Consider the following 13665-nt stretch of genomic DNA (forward strand, 5'->3'; position numbering starts at 1 on the left):
GAATTGTAAAAGAAAAATCATATATAAATTTTGACATTAAATCACCCATATAGCCCAACCTCTTATCATTCCCAGTCACTTTCAATGAGATACCTCCAAGTTTCTTGGCCTGTTAGAATGCTGCAGGGACAGCATAAAAGGAGAGTTGTTCAGCTGCTTGTGCTCCCTATCCTAGTCTTGGACACTCCCACTGCTCTTGGAAGCAGAGAAACTGTACCAAATATGAGTCTTCCTCTTAGTTGAGTTGGTAAAATTCATGACTGCCCTCTGCAGGAGAGAGACCTGCTATTTAAACATACAAGTTGGTGTGTGTTCACTCATTAGACCAATATCCAATGTCTGCTTTATGTCAGGTGTATCAGTCATATACTGCTACGTAACAAACAACCACAAATATAAGCATTTATTACTCACATGTGTGTTCATTTTGAAGCCCAGACTGAAGAGCCAGAAATTACCCAGGCCCAGGTCTTTTAGGTAATACAAGCAGCAAAAGAGGGTAAACCAAATGGTGCAAAACATCTCATTGCTCAAGGGAGCACATGGCTAAGACCAAAGTCAAGAGGGATGCATATTCCTGTAGGTAGAACTGCAAAGCAAAGTTATATGACAAAGTTACATGAACAAAGGTAAGAGTAATATTGGAACAATAATTTAATCTAGTAAACCAGCCATTATGCTATTCTTGAGATATTCTCTGGACTTGCGTGATATTCTGTTCTCAGGATATAGCTATACCTAGAACTTCCTTTGTTTGGAAGAGTCTGTATACTCAAGAGAAGCTTTGAAACACTCCAAGTTGTACTATCTGCAGTCACTTCCCAGTGGTAATGACATAATCTTTATATACAAATATTTATATCCAGTACTTGACTTGTAAAAGAACCCTCTCTTTGGGTTCTCATACTGTATATACGTTATACATACAGTATTTCCACATCTATCTATTGAAAGGGTTTATATTGATACCTCCTACTTAATTGCAACACTCCTGGATTCATTCTAGGCTCCTTTTTCATATTATATCTCCCTTCTCTTTGAGTAAGAAAACTAATTCCTATTAACTACAATATACTTTTTTATTTTCTCATTTCTAGAAAGCACATTACATCAATTCAGAATTGTTAACTCATACTACTTGTATAAACAAACCTACTAACTAGTACAGCCAACAGTAGTTCTCAGCCTTGTCATCCTTAGGCTAGGTCCCCGAGAGGGTGAGGGCAACTTTGTCCCCAAGGAGGGAGCCTGAGAACTGGGTGGGGATCTATGAGTTTTTGTTGTGTGTATTGTAAGTCAGTCTTCTGGGAACTTGGCCAGGTTTCTGCTGGAACCACGATGGATAGTGACCATTAGTGACCACTCTAGTGCTGGAGGCACAGGTGAGAGTGACTGTCCCTCCTGGGAACATAGTGAGTGCTCTGAGTCACCACAGGCTGAGAACTGGCCCCTGAACCCAAAAACACATTCATTTTAGGAATGAGGAATGAGAGCAGAGGGATCACTCCAAAGACCAGTCTCTGAAATCTCCATGAACCTGGAAGTGAGTGAGTAGTGGGAGGAATCCAGGCTATGATGCAGATGTCCCAAGGATCCACTGGCAACCACAGCTGAGGAGCTCTCTACTGGCTCTTTTATTCCCTCCTGAATGCCCTGGGTAGTAATATGTGCGTGGTGCATTGTGCAAATCTCCTCCCTTTACTACTTCTCCCAACTGTACCCTCAGCTCAGAAAGCAGCTCCCTTGCTAGAAGACAAGTTTGCCTGATGAAGCACCCTTTCACATGGGCTGCTGAGTCCAGAGCCCTTTACATTTGAAGCCCTGAGTGTGTCAGACCATGCTCACTTCCAAGGGAATGCACAGTGCCTCTGGGGGCTTCTTCAAGAGAATGTGAATGGTGATTGGAAATATGAAGAGTAAGCAGTCATGCATTCTTTCATTCAACTAACAAATAGCGTTTTAATTCCTTTGATTTTTTCCCTACAATTTGTAGTTTGCCTTTCACTTTCTTACTGGTATCGTTCGATGAGCAGTAGCTTTTACCTTTTTATGAAGTCCAACTTACAAATTTTTTTGTGTGTCCTTGTTATCTTTGTGCCTTATCTGTGCCAGTTATCAAAACATCCTCCCATTTTTTATTTTTTTCTAGCAGCTTTTTGTTTTGGCTTTCACATTTGAGTCTATAATCTATCTTGAATTAATTTTGTGTGTGATGTGAGGTAGGGGAGTCAAAGATCTTTTGTCCCCCCCCCCAATATAAATATCCAGTTTTTAGAGTACTGTTCATTAAAAAAGACTTTTTCCCCATTGAATTTCATTGGTACATTTGTTGAAAATCAAGTGAATGTAAATGTGTTTATTTATTTATTTATTTTCCCAGCTTTATTAAGGTATTATTGACAAATAAAATTGTATATATTTAAAGTATACAACATGAGGACTTGATATATGAATACATTGTGAAATGATTGCCACAATTAAGTTCATTAATACATTCATCATCTCACATAGTTACCTTTTAGTCTGTGTGTTTGTGTGTGGGGGGGGCGAGAACACTTAAATTCTAATCTCTTGGTAAATTTCAAGTATACAATACAGTATAAAGTGTTGGATTATTTTTAAACTCTATTAATCTGTTGACCTATTTGTCTGTCTTTACACCAATACCACATGGCCTTAATTGCTGTAACTTTATAGAAAGTTTCAGGATTACCAGGGCTATTCTAGGTCCTTTATGTTTCCATTTAACTTGAAAATCACTTAATAATTTCTGCCAACCCACTGGAACTTTCATTGGGATTGGCTTGAATGTCTATACCAATTTGGAGATATTTAATATCTTAAAATATTGAGAGAATTTTTACAACCTATTGTTTTGAACCAAAATTCAGTCTCTGATTTAATTCAGGATTCACTTTGATGAGGAATATTAGGTGAAATTGGTTTCTTACATAAAAAATGTTTCACAGGTTTTCCTTGGTACATTTTGATGGCTTTTCAAGAAGGGAGTTTCCAGTAACATATATTTTAGTTTTATTTAGCAATAAGTCATTAAATTATGACAGCCCATGCTGCCACTTCTGTGAGACGATACATGTATTTCTGTGTGAATTGTAGGTGTGTGTTAGATATGCCATCAGTTTCAAAACAATAAACGTTTATTTTCTTGTAGTTTCTGTGAGTTAGTCTCAAGGGGTTGCTTAGCCAGGTGCCTCTGGCTCATGGTCCCTCATTTAGTTGTAGGTGGGCTGTCAGTAAGGGTCCCCATACATCTGAAGACTCAGCTGGAGCAGTAGGATCTGCGTCTTTTCGTGGCTGTTGGCAGGCCTTGTTTCCTCACCATGTGGGCTTCTCCAAACGCTTGTGTCAGGCAGGGTGTCTTCCTACCCCCAGGACAAGCAATCAAAGAGAAAACAACTAAGTCAGGCCACTGTCTTTTTACAACCTAGTGTTAGAGGTGACATTCCATTACTTCTGTGTTCTGCTTGTTAGAATCTTGTTCTATAAACGAGTTAAAGGTGGCCTCTGTAAATTAGCCGCTATGTTGTTTGCCTCTTCACAGCAGGCTGGAGCCATTAGCTCAAGCCTGCCTGCACCAAAATGAAATTTTTCACATCCAGTTGCTTTAACTATAGGCCAAATAAGCATATTCTTAGCCATTTCGAGTCTGCCTGCTTTGCATAACCCCTGAAACCACCACTCATCCTGTCTGCTCGCCAAAGGTGAGAAAAATCCTGGGCTATAAAAGACCCCAAATTGCTGCTGCTCTTTGTAGCTCTCTGACCCAGAGATTTCTGGCTGTGCTGTTGAGTGACATCTGGACGCATAAGCCCTTTTCTGATTCACTTCTCACCTGAGAGTTCTTTGCCCTCTTCCGCATGTTGGCCCTAAGCCGCTGATTCTGGAAGGTTTACAGCTGTGAGGGACTTCCCCTCTCACCTAACCTAAGTGCCCCCCGAAAAGCTCCTTGTGAGCTCCTGCCATCTCATGGTCACATCTTTTCCTTGATCAGCCTGAAATCCTCAGACTAACTACCCCATCGCTCAGTACAGCCCACACTCAAGGGAGGGGATACACAAGGGAATGAATACCAGGAGGCGGGGAGCACTGGGGGCACCTCAGCTGGTGTCTACCACAGTCAGCCCCAAAGACTCGCGTCCCTCTCACATGCCAGACACGTGTCCTAGGCCTTGTGTTCAGCTCTTCACACACACAAAAGAAACACTCAGGAGCAGAGGGCAAGGCTGAGCCTGTGGGTTTTTGTGTTACTTCCCCACCTGTATCTCTCATTGTGGAAATGGTTGCTGAACCACAGAGCACAGTAACACTCGTCCTCGTCCTCTGGCTGGGCCCCCATGATAGTGAGGGCGGCCTTGTTCCCAAGCGCAGGGAGCCAGAGAATCGGGCAGGGACCCCCTGAGACCCTGTTGCTAGTACCACCTATTAGACCCTGGCGTCCCTGATAGGGCTTCTCTTGGACCCAGTTGGCATAATTATTGGAGGTGACAGCCCCAGCACTTGAGCCACAGGTGAGTGTGACTGTTCCCCCAGGAGTTGTGATCAGTGAAGATTCCTGAATCACCACATCCTGTGAAGTGGACCCTGAAAACAGGTGAGAGACCAGAAGTCAGAAGAGGGGACAGGGGCATGAGGATGCAGTGTGGCTTCTCCCCTGCTGTCTCCCCTGCTGTCCCCCCAGCACAAAAAGTACCCCCTGACCTGTGCAGTGAGCCAGAAGTGTGAGCAGGAGTGGCACCCAGGCCATGGTGTAGACACCGCAGTGCTGTGCTTTTCAAGACCCCTCAGTAGAGGCAGCCTCCCCCATGGGGGTGGGAATTTCATGTAAATGAGCTCCAGTCCCAGGGATACTCAGCAACGTGGTCAGGTGGCAGCTACTGAGTTGTTCCATATCAGTGACCAGGTGTTAATGGGACCCAGGGCCTGGGGGCCGTTTCACAGCTGAGCTTGCTTTCCCAGGCCCTGACCCACAGCCCCCTCTGGTGTCCATAGTGAGCATATCACTGATGGAAAGATGCCCTCCTTAGGGTCTTTCCCTGTTCGCACCGTCTCTTCCCTCAGGTCTGGAGTTTTTAGTTCTTCAGTAGGTCAGATTCAGTGCCTGTGATTCCTGAGGAGGGAACTGGATGGAGGAATGTTGTGAAGGGAGGCCTGAATGAATCACTGCCTTTCTTCTTTACTCCAATTCACATACATTAGCTGTCTTTGTTGAGTAGAGGAGCTAAGGTCTTGGGTTCTCCTGCTGTCTTAGCTCCGTTTCCTCAGGAACCCACCCAGTAATGTGGCTACCTTGCCACATAGACAGTTGACCATCCCATGGTCAGATGCTGGATCTCTACCAGGGCCCAGTAGCATTTCAGAATTTATTTCTGAATGGTGTTTAGTATTCTGCTTCCCCAGAAAACTAGAGGACTGCATTGTGATTTTTCTTTTAGGGCTTGCCAAATACTTCATGTGTGTGTGTGTATCTGTGTCAGCTGGGTCATAGGACTCAAATGTCAAGGCTGCATGCATCATGGCTTGAGAGCCCTTGTCTGCACTGGGCCACCTTAAACTTAGTAGCCTCTGTGTCACCTGGTAATGTGATAGAACAGTATTTCTAACAGTGAATATGGGTTTTCAGAAGATGAAGATGCCAATTAAGTGTGTGATTCTCTCATAAAGGTGGGGATTTTGGGGAGCAATAATTTGTCTTACTCTCGAGGCCACGTCTTGTCATGTCACAAACTAATGGCCCCCTGGAAACCTCATTGATATGATGGGCCTCTAAAATTTGCCTATGAGCCATTAGCAGTCAACACTTCTAGAAGCTGGAGGAAAGAGAGTCTTCCTTCTGAAGGAGAGAACGGTGACACATTATCACGTTCATGCACCAGGGTCCTGGAGGAAAAGCACAGGCAGAGCTCTGTTCCTTCTGAGTATGAGGTGAGCCTGGAGACAAGCAGGATACATAAAAGAACTAGTATCAGAAAATGGGGACTCCCGGCAAAGTTTTGTATGTGTGGACCGATCTATGTACCCTTCTCTTCTCCAAGAAGAAGGTTTGTGCCAGGCTGTGATAGGTCTTCTGGTCCTCCATGGAACGGAGGGGCTGAGGCCTCCACATCCTTGAAGCTCTTTGAACTTCTGCATTTGTAGCAGAGGAGTCCAGCTGTCCAGAGACTTTTCTGCCTGGGCTCAACACAGTGCTAATGACCTGCCAGCTCATTCACTGCTGATCCCCAGGGTTGGGAATCCTGCACCTCTCATCATGCTCAAAATGACCATTGCTCAGGAGCCCCAAGTCTGGAAAGTGAGCCATGAGTAGACAGAGAAAACAGCATCACATCTCAGGGGACTGTGCATCTGGTGGTGGAAGGAACAATAGAGTACCTGGAGGAGATGGCGCAGAGTGTCAGAATTGCTGGAGGAGACAGATTGTAACTAGGTAAAAAAGAAATAAGAGAATATAGGGAAATTCTACTATGCTACAAAAAGTCCTCTTACAATTAAGGAACATTATTTTATTGGATATAGTAGCTTCTTTAATTTTTTTTTTGCTTATTTCAACATCTGGGTCATCTCAAGATTTGTCTCTTGAGTCGAGTGTCTTTTCTCATAAGAAATAGACACATTTTCATATTTCTTTGACGTTGAATAATTTGATATTGTATTTGGAACTTTATGAATATTGTATTAGTTTTGGATTCCATTGTATTTCTTTAAGTAATTTTGACTTTTTAAAGCAGATAATAATTTGGTTGGGTTCACACTGGAAACTCAGTCTCTTGGATGGTAGGAAGCTCAAATCTCACTCAGTCCTTTTGTTCTTATTTAGGTTTCTTGCGAACTGCCTACCACATGCCTGGTTCAGAGATTTAGGCACAAATTATGCACAAATTTCAGATTCCCCCTCTGTGGCTCTCTTCTCTATAGGATTACCTCCTTCCTTCCCAGTGGCTGTGGTTTCTCTGAACTCTGTGGATTGCTTCTTCAAAACAAATAGGCTGTGGGTTTTCTTTAGGAATTTTAGCCATGCCAATTCATACTGACTCCAGTCTAAAAGCCATAAAATTGGGAAACTCTATTTCACCATATCCTTCTTCAAAGTCTCACTTTCCATCCAGGATCTTTCTGCTTTTCCTCACTGTCCAGATTATTCAGATAGTCGCTTTTTAATATTTTGTCCAGAATTTATAGTTGATATCTGCATAAGGTTCTGTCTAGTAGGAGCTTATACAGATATACCAAAGCAGAGCTATCGTGTCTTTTAAAAGAAGCCTTCCACAAGTTCTACACCAAGTTTAGATTATACTTCATTTATTAGGACTTTGTCACATGCCTACCAACAGCTAGGGAGATGTGGAAATGTAGCCACAGTTCTGTGTGTCAAAGCAGATATTACTGAGTTCTTCTTCCTAAGGAAAAGGGACAAATAATGTTGGAAAAGAACAGTGCCTGTAACCCACAGAGAGAAAGGGAATGGGATGTAATTCTCCTTGTTTAGCAGTTATAACCTTGAAGCTTAACAATTAAGTGTGACTTACTTCTTCTGAGTCATGATCATTGACTGTCCTGAAGCCCCAAGCCAAGAACCAGCCTCTGAACTAAGAAGAGGAAAGGGCTTGGGCAGGGCACTAAGCTGAGCCCTGAGCCGGGAGATGTGTGTCTCACTTCTCTGTTGAGCTCTGTCCCTGTGGTGGTGATCGGTGAACCAGAGAGCACAGTAGTAAAATGCTTCATCTTCAGGCTGGGTTCCTGTGATGGTGAGGCAGCCTTGACTCCAAGGAGGGCGCCAGAGAATCACCTGGGGACACTTGAGTCTCTAGGGGTGTTGTCACCAATCAGACCTTGGGGAACCTGGTTTGGATCCAGTCTGCATAGTCACTGGTGGTGACAGCCCCAGCACTGGAGCCACAGGTGAGTTGACTGTCCCTCCAGGAGTTGTGGTCAATGAAGTCTCCTGAATCACCTCAGCCTGGGAAGTGAATCCTACAAGCGGTGATAGAGACAGAGATATCATGGAACAGTCATGGACAACGACAGCACAGGAAATGCCTCCACAGTTCTCTTCTGTCAAAGCTCCGAGAGCCTCTCTGACCTGTGCAGTGAGTCAGGAGGGTGAGGAGAAAAGTCCAGGCCATGGTGTAGACACCCCCAAAGAGCTGTTTCTTCTGGAACCCTTACAGCTCTCTGGCCTGCCAGGAGTTATTGGTCCCTAAACCCTACAGAAGAAATTATGTATGCAAATAATCTCCCCAGGCCAGAACATTTAGTTACTTGAAAAGGAAACTGCTATTGTGATATCCAACAACAGTAACTGCAGGCCAGGTGCACAGCTGCTCAGGGCCTCTGGATCTGGGCATTATTTCCCTGGTGACCTTGTGTGATTTTCTTTTTAAATTGTATATATTTAAAGTGTGTGACATGGTGATTTGGTATACATATACATAGTGAAAAGATTACTAAAGTCAAGTTATTAACATATCATCTCCTCACATAGTTACCAGTTTTTTGTGATGAGAGCCCCCGAAATCTACTTTTATGGCAAATTTCCAGTAATTATTATTACAATAATACAGTATTATTAACTATAGTCATTATGTTGTACATTAGATCTTTAGACTTAGTCTTCCTATGTAACTTCAACTTCGTACCCTTTCACCCTCATTTCCTCATTCCCTCTACTTCTCCACCTCTGGTAACCACCATTCTACTCTCTGCTTCTATGTATTCAACTTATGTAAGATTCCAAACATAAAGGAGATCACGCAATTTTTTCCTTTCTGTGTCTGGCTTATTTCACTTAGCATCACAAACATAGAAGATAAGTGTTGGTGAGAATGTGGAGAAAATGGAACCCTTGTACACTATTGGTGGGAATGTAATTAGTACAGCCATTATGGAAAACAGTATGCAGCCTCCTCAAAAACTAAAAATAGAACTGCCGTATGATCCAGCTATCCCTTTTCTGGGTATATACCCAAAGGAAATGAAATCAGTATCTTGAATAGATATCTGCACTCCCATGTTTATTGCAGCATTATTCACAAAAGCCAAGATATGGAAACAACCTAAGTACCCATTGACAGATGAATGGATAAAGAAATTGTGGTATACATATACAACAATATATTGTTCAGCCTTAAAAAAATGAGATCCTGCCATTTGCAACACCATGGATGATTATTTTTTTTATTGTGGTAAAATACACACAAAATTTAATATATAATTTTAATGATTTTATAATGTACAATTCAGGGGAATTTTTACATTTGCCATATTGTGCAGTCATCACCACTCTCTAGATACAAAACATTTTTATCACCCCAAAAAGAAACCTATATCCTTTAAGCAGTCGTTCACTGTTTACCTTTTCTCCCAACCCCCAGCAACCACTAATCTGTTTTTGTCTCTATAAACTGGCCTATTCTGGATCTTTAATTTAAATGGAATCATACAATATGCTACCTTTTGTATCTGACATCTTTCACTTAGTATAATGTTTTCAAGGTCCATCCATTTTGTAGTGTGTATCTGTACTTCATTGTTTTTTATGTTTGAATAGTATTTCATTTTCATTTGATGGATATGCTACATTTTGTTTATCCATTCATAAGTTATGGACATTTGGGTTGTTTCCATCTTTTGGCTATTGTGAATAGTGCTTCTAGAAACATTTGTGTACAAGTTTCTATTCAAATACTTGTTTTCAGTTCTTTTGGATATATTTAGGAGTGCAATTCCTGGGTCATATAATACCTCTATGTTTAACTTTTTGAGGAACTACCAAACTGTTTTCCACATCAGCTGTACCATTTTAAATTTCCACTAGCAATGCACGAAGGTTTCAATTTTTCCACACCCTTGCCAAGCACTTCTTATTTTCCTTTTTTTAACAAAATTTATAGACATTCTGGTGGGTATGAAGTAGTATTTCATTTTGATTTGCATTTGCATTTCCCTGGTGAACAATGACACAGCATCTTTTCATGTGTTTCTTGTCCATTTGTTTGACTTTGGATAAATATTTGTTCAAGTCCTTTGACCATTTTTTAGTTGAGTTATTTGTTCTTTTGTTGTTGAGTTGTAAAAGTTCTTTATGTATTCTGAATTCTAGACCTTTATCAGATTATGTGATTTGCACATATTTTCTCCCATTTTGTGACTGTCTTATCACTCTTTTTATCGTGTCCTTTGATGCACAAACGTTTTACATTTCGATGAAGTCCACTTTAATTTTTTTTTTTCTTCTTTTTGTTATTGCTTATGCTTTTGGTATTATTTCGAACAAACCCAAGCCCAAAGTAAATATAGATACTCCATATGTTTTCTTCTAAGGGTTTTTTAAAAAATATATTTTTCTTGTATTTAGGTCTTTGATCCATTTTGAGTTAATTTTTGTATAAGGTGTGAGGTAAGAGTCCAGTTTCATTCTTTTGCATGTGGACATCCAGTTGTTTCAGCACCATTTGTTGAAGAGTCCATTTTTTTACATTGTATGTTCCTGTCAACTTTGTGGAAAATCAATTAACCAAAGATGTATGGGTTTATTTCTGGACTCTCAGTATCATTCGATTAATCTCTATGTTTATCCTTATGCCAGTGCCAAACTATTTTGATTACTATAGATTTGTAATAAGTTTTGAACTTAGAAAGTTTGAGAACTCCAATTTTGTTCTTTTTCAAGATTGTTTGGCTATTCAGGGTCCCTTTCAATTTCATATGGATTTAAATATCAGCTTTTGCATTTTTTGCAAAAAAGACGTTTGGGATTTTGATAGGCATTCCATTGAATCTGTAGATCACTTTGCGTAGTATTGCAAATGTCTTTCAATCCATGATTAGGGGATGTCTTTCTGTTTCTTTAGGTTGTCTTTAGTTACTTTCAGCAATGCTTTTCAGTTTTCGGGGTACAAGTCTTGCACTTTATTGGTTAAATTTATTTCCTCAGTATTTTATCCCTTTTTATACTATTGTAAATGGAATTTTTTTCTTAATATTATTTTTTGATTACTTATTGCTAGTGTATAGAATTACAACTGATTTTTGCATGTTGATTTTGTATCCTGCAACTTTACTGAAATTGTTATTTGCTCTAATATTTTTTCATGGATTCTTTGGGATTTTCTATGTATAAGATCATGTCATCTGCAAATAAAGATAGTTTTACTTTTTCTTTTGGATGCCTGATTATTCTCTCCTCTTACAGACTGTCCCCAGTTCTCTTTTACCAACCTCCCAGATACCTTCTCATCCTCTTCCTTTTGTAAGCTTGGGCATGGTAAGAAAATTCACAGATTTGTACCCTTGGTGGCACTTTGATCCTATAGGAGAGGTCCCACAGTGATCTGCTTAAAACCTAAATGCTCATTCTTTTTATCATGGAATGAGCCATGCCACAGAACAAGGGCAGAAACTGTTTGCTTCAGAAGCATTTCACCAATTGTGCTTCTTGACTGAATGTTATTAGTCCTCACACCTCAGGATGTCTTTAAGGGGCATTTTTTTTAACTTTTATTTATGCAATAGAATAAGTTTATATTAAAATATTATAGATATCATCATCAAAAATGGTGCCTTAAATTTTAACCCAAAGAGAATGAGATACATTGTTGCAGAAAATTTTTTTTGTGCATACATGACTTATTTACAAAAGGGGGTTTATTATATACACGCCATTCTGAGGCGTCCTTTTCTTACTTCACAATGTATATCATGGAATATCCTTCAATAATCTTATATATAGATCAAGTTAAAGGATGAAAAACAGACATTCATTTGGGACAGTTACAAAGAAAAACTGCAGGGTCTTGCTGAAGCACTGGGTTGAAAGCCATGAGGCCAGATCTGGGCAGAGTGGGGAAGAGTGCTGTGATATATGGGGTAACCGCCAGGGGAGTGGGATACGCAAGGCACTACCTTTAAGATGCCTGTTGGCCATCCCTGATGTTCCTTATGTTGGAAGGTCTTTCTCAAATTACTGCAGAGCATCTTATATCGTGGGGGCTCATTTTGGGGACAAGATTGGCTCTATCTTTACAAAAGTGGATTCTATTTCCCTACTCATAAAATGAGATTAAGAATAGGGCCTACCTTCAAGTGTTGTTATGAAAATGCAATAAGATGGTGCATATAAATGTATTAGCATATCATATTAGCACATTATAAGTGCTCAGTCAATGCCAATGATTATTTTATAGTAGCATTAGAATTTAATATCCACTGATAATAAGATTCTAAGTATTTCTAACATATTTTTCTGAGCATCTCAAAATTACCTTTCGATTGTTCTGGTATTCTGTTTAGGATTATGTTCCAAATGTCTTTCTAATCCCAAATCATCTTAATTTGGACAAACAACTACTGAACACACACACACTCACACGCACACTCACACACACGCATATTCAGAGAGAGAATTGTTTCTATCACTGTTCTTGAGGATGCCTCAATGGTGTGAGTCACCACACGTTTCCTTGCTTCTCTAAACCCCAGGCTCCCATGAGACAGATTACTTTTGGTACAACAGGGAGACAGTCAGTGAGTGGGTTAGGAGCAGGGTACACATAACTAATTCTACAAAACAAATCAAAGAATTTCAGCACAGGGCCTAAGGGTCTTTGTGATGGTGTGGACTCCTCCAGCCATTTGAACAGCAGAGTCACCACTACCTGTGTAACCTGCCCTGGAAAGGAGGGAGCAGGGGAGGCAAAGGGGAAGGTGGATAAGACAGCCTGGGTGGAGACTGGACTCTCCTTCCCTCTCATAGACACAGAATCCTGTGTTTCCACTGCTCTCAAGCTTTTCAATTGACCTGTATTGCCCCTGTCCCCAATGCTGGGGTAGCCTCAAGTGTCCTAGCCCATAATGACACCTCAGTAGCATCTTGCCTGTCCTGACATCAGCCTCACTCCCCTGCACCCCCAAACCAGGGGCTGCTCATGAAGTAGCTCTGGGGATTTTGAACCTGTGCTTTTATTAGATACAAACAGCTCCTTCACTGTGTAAGTGCATCCCGTGTGCTCTAGAATGCTCTGCCTGGGACCCTCAGTGCTTTTACTCAATAGCAAGTGGCAAGCTCTCTCTCACCATATGAAAGTGACATTCAAATGAATCTCAGGGAATAGGAGTGCAGGGGAGCGATGAGCCCAGTGAGTCCCAGGTGCTATCTGGATCAGAGAGCATTCCCGTGACAGCCTTTAACTAGACTGGGCGGCTGTTGTTAACGTTTCCATCACAGGGATGAGCTTGAGTTCTCAGCCCAACACTTTCTCCCATCTGGTCCTTCTCTGGCTCTTTCCTTTTGTCTTAACTACAGTATCACTTGCTTGAGACAGCATTCTCTTATGCGCATGATGCCACTATCTCTTAACTGGTCCCCCTGCCTTCACTCTGCCTCCTATCTCATCTTCTTTGGAGAAGCTGGGCTTTTTCAGCTAAAGCTGAAATCAAATTCTAAATCTTCCATGTTCAAAAAACTTTAACAGCTTCCTGTTGTCCACCCCTTTCTTGCCAATGTCACCTCTTGCCACACATCATAATATGCCTTCTTCTTATCAACTTGTTGACACTTTCTCTCCTGTACAGTGTCAGCCCCATGAGCATGGGTACCCTGTCTGTTCGTGCTGTATCCTGAGCCCTAGACCTGAGCCTGGCACATAGAAG

At 41.2% G+C, this 13665-nt stretch overlaps 1 protein-coding gene and 1 long non-coding RNA gene across 9 annotated transcripts in view; both read right to left on the reverse strand.

Moving 5' to 3' along the window:
• Nucleotides 1–13665, reverse strand: part of LOC100060608 (immunoglobulin lambda variable 1-40) — a 765973-nt gene that overhangs the window by 607237 nt on the left and 145071 nt on the right. The window lies entirely within an intron of this gene.
• LOC102148363 (uncharacterized) overlaps nt 1–13665 on the reverse strand; it is a 72870-nt gene that overhangs the window by 9999 nt on the left and 49206 nt on the right. For 3 of the 6 annotated variants that reach the window (XR_011441706.1, XR_011441702.1, XR_011441704.1), the window contains exon 3: nt 415–589. This is a non-coding gene — a long non-coding RNA (uncharacterized lncRNA). Of the gene's footprint in view, nt 1–93; nt 286–414; nt 590–13665 lie in introns of all 6 variants that reach the window. The other 3 variants (XR_011441703.1, XR_011441705.1, XR_011441701.1) reach the window with 2 other exon arrangements.

Source organism: Equus caballus, chromosome 8, assembly GCF_041296265.1.
Source record: "Equus caballus isolate H_3958 breed thoroughbred chromosome 8, TB-T2T, whole genome shotgun sequence".
In the NCBI taxonomy this organism is placed as follows: Eukaryota; Metazoa; Chordata; class Mammalia; order Perissodactyla; family Equidae; genus Equus; species Equus caballus.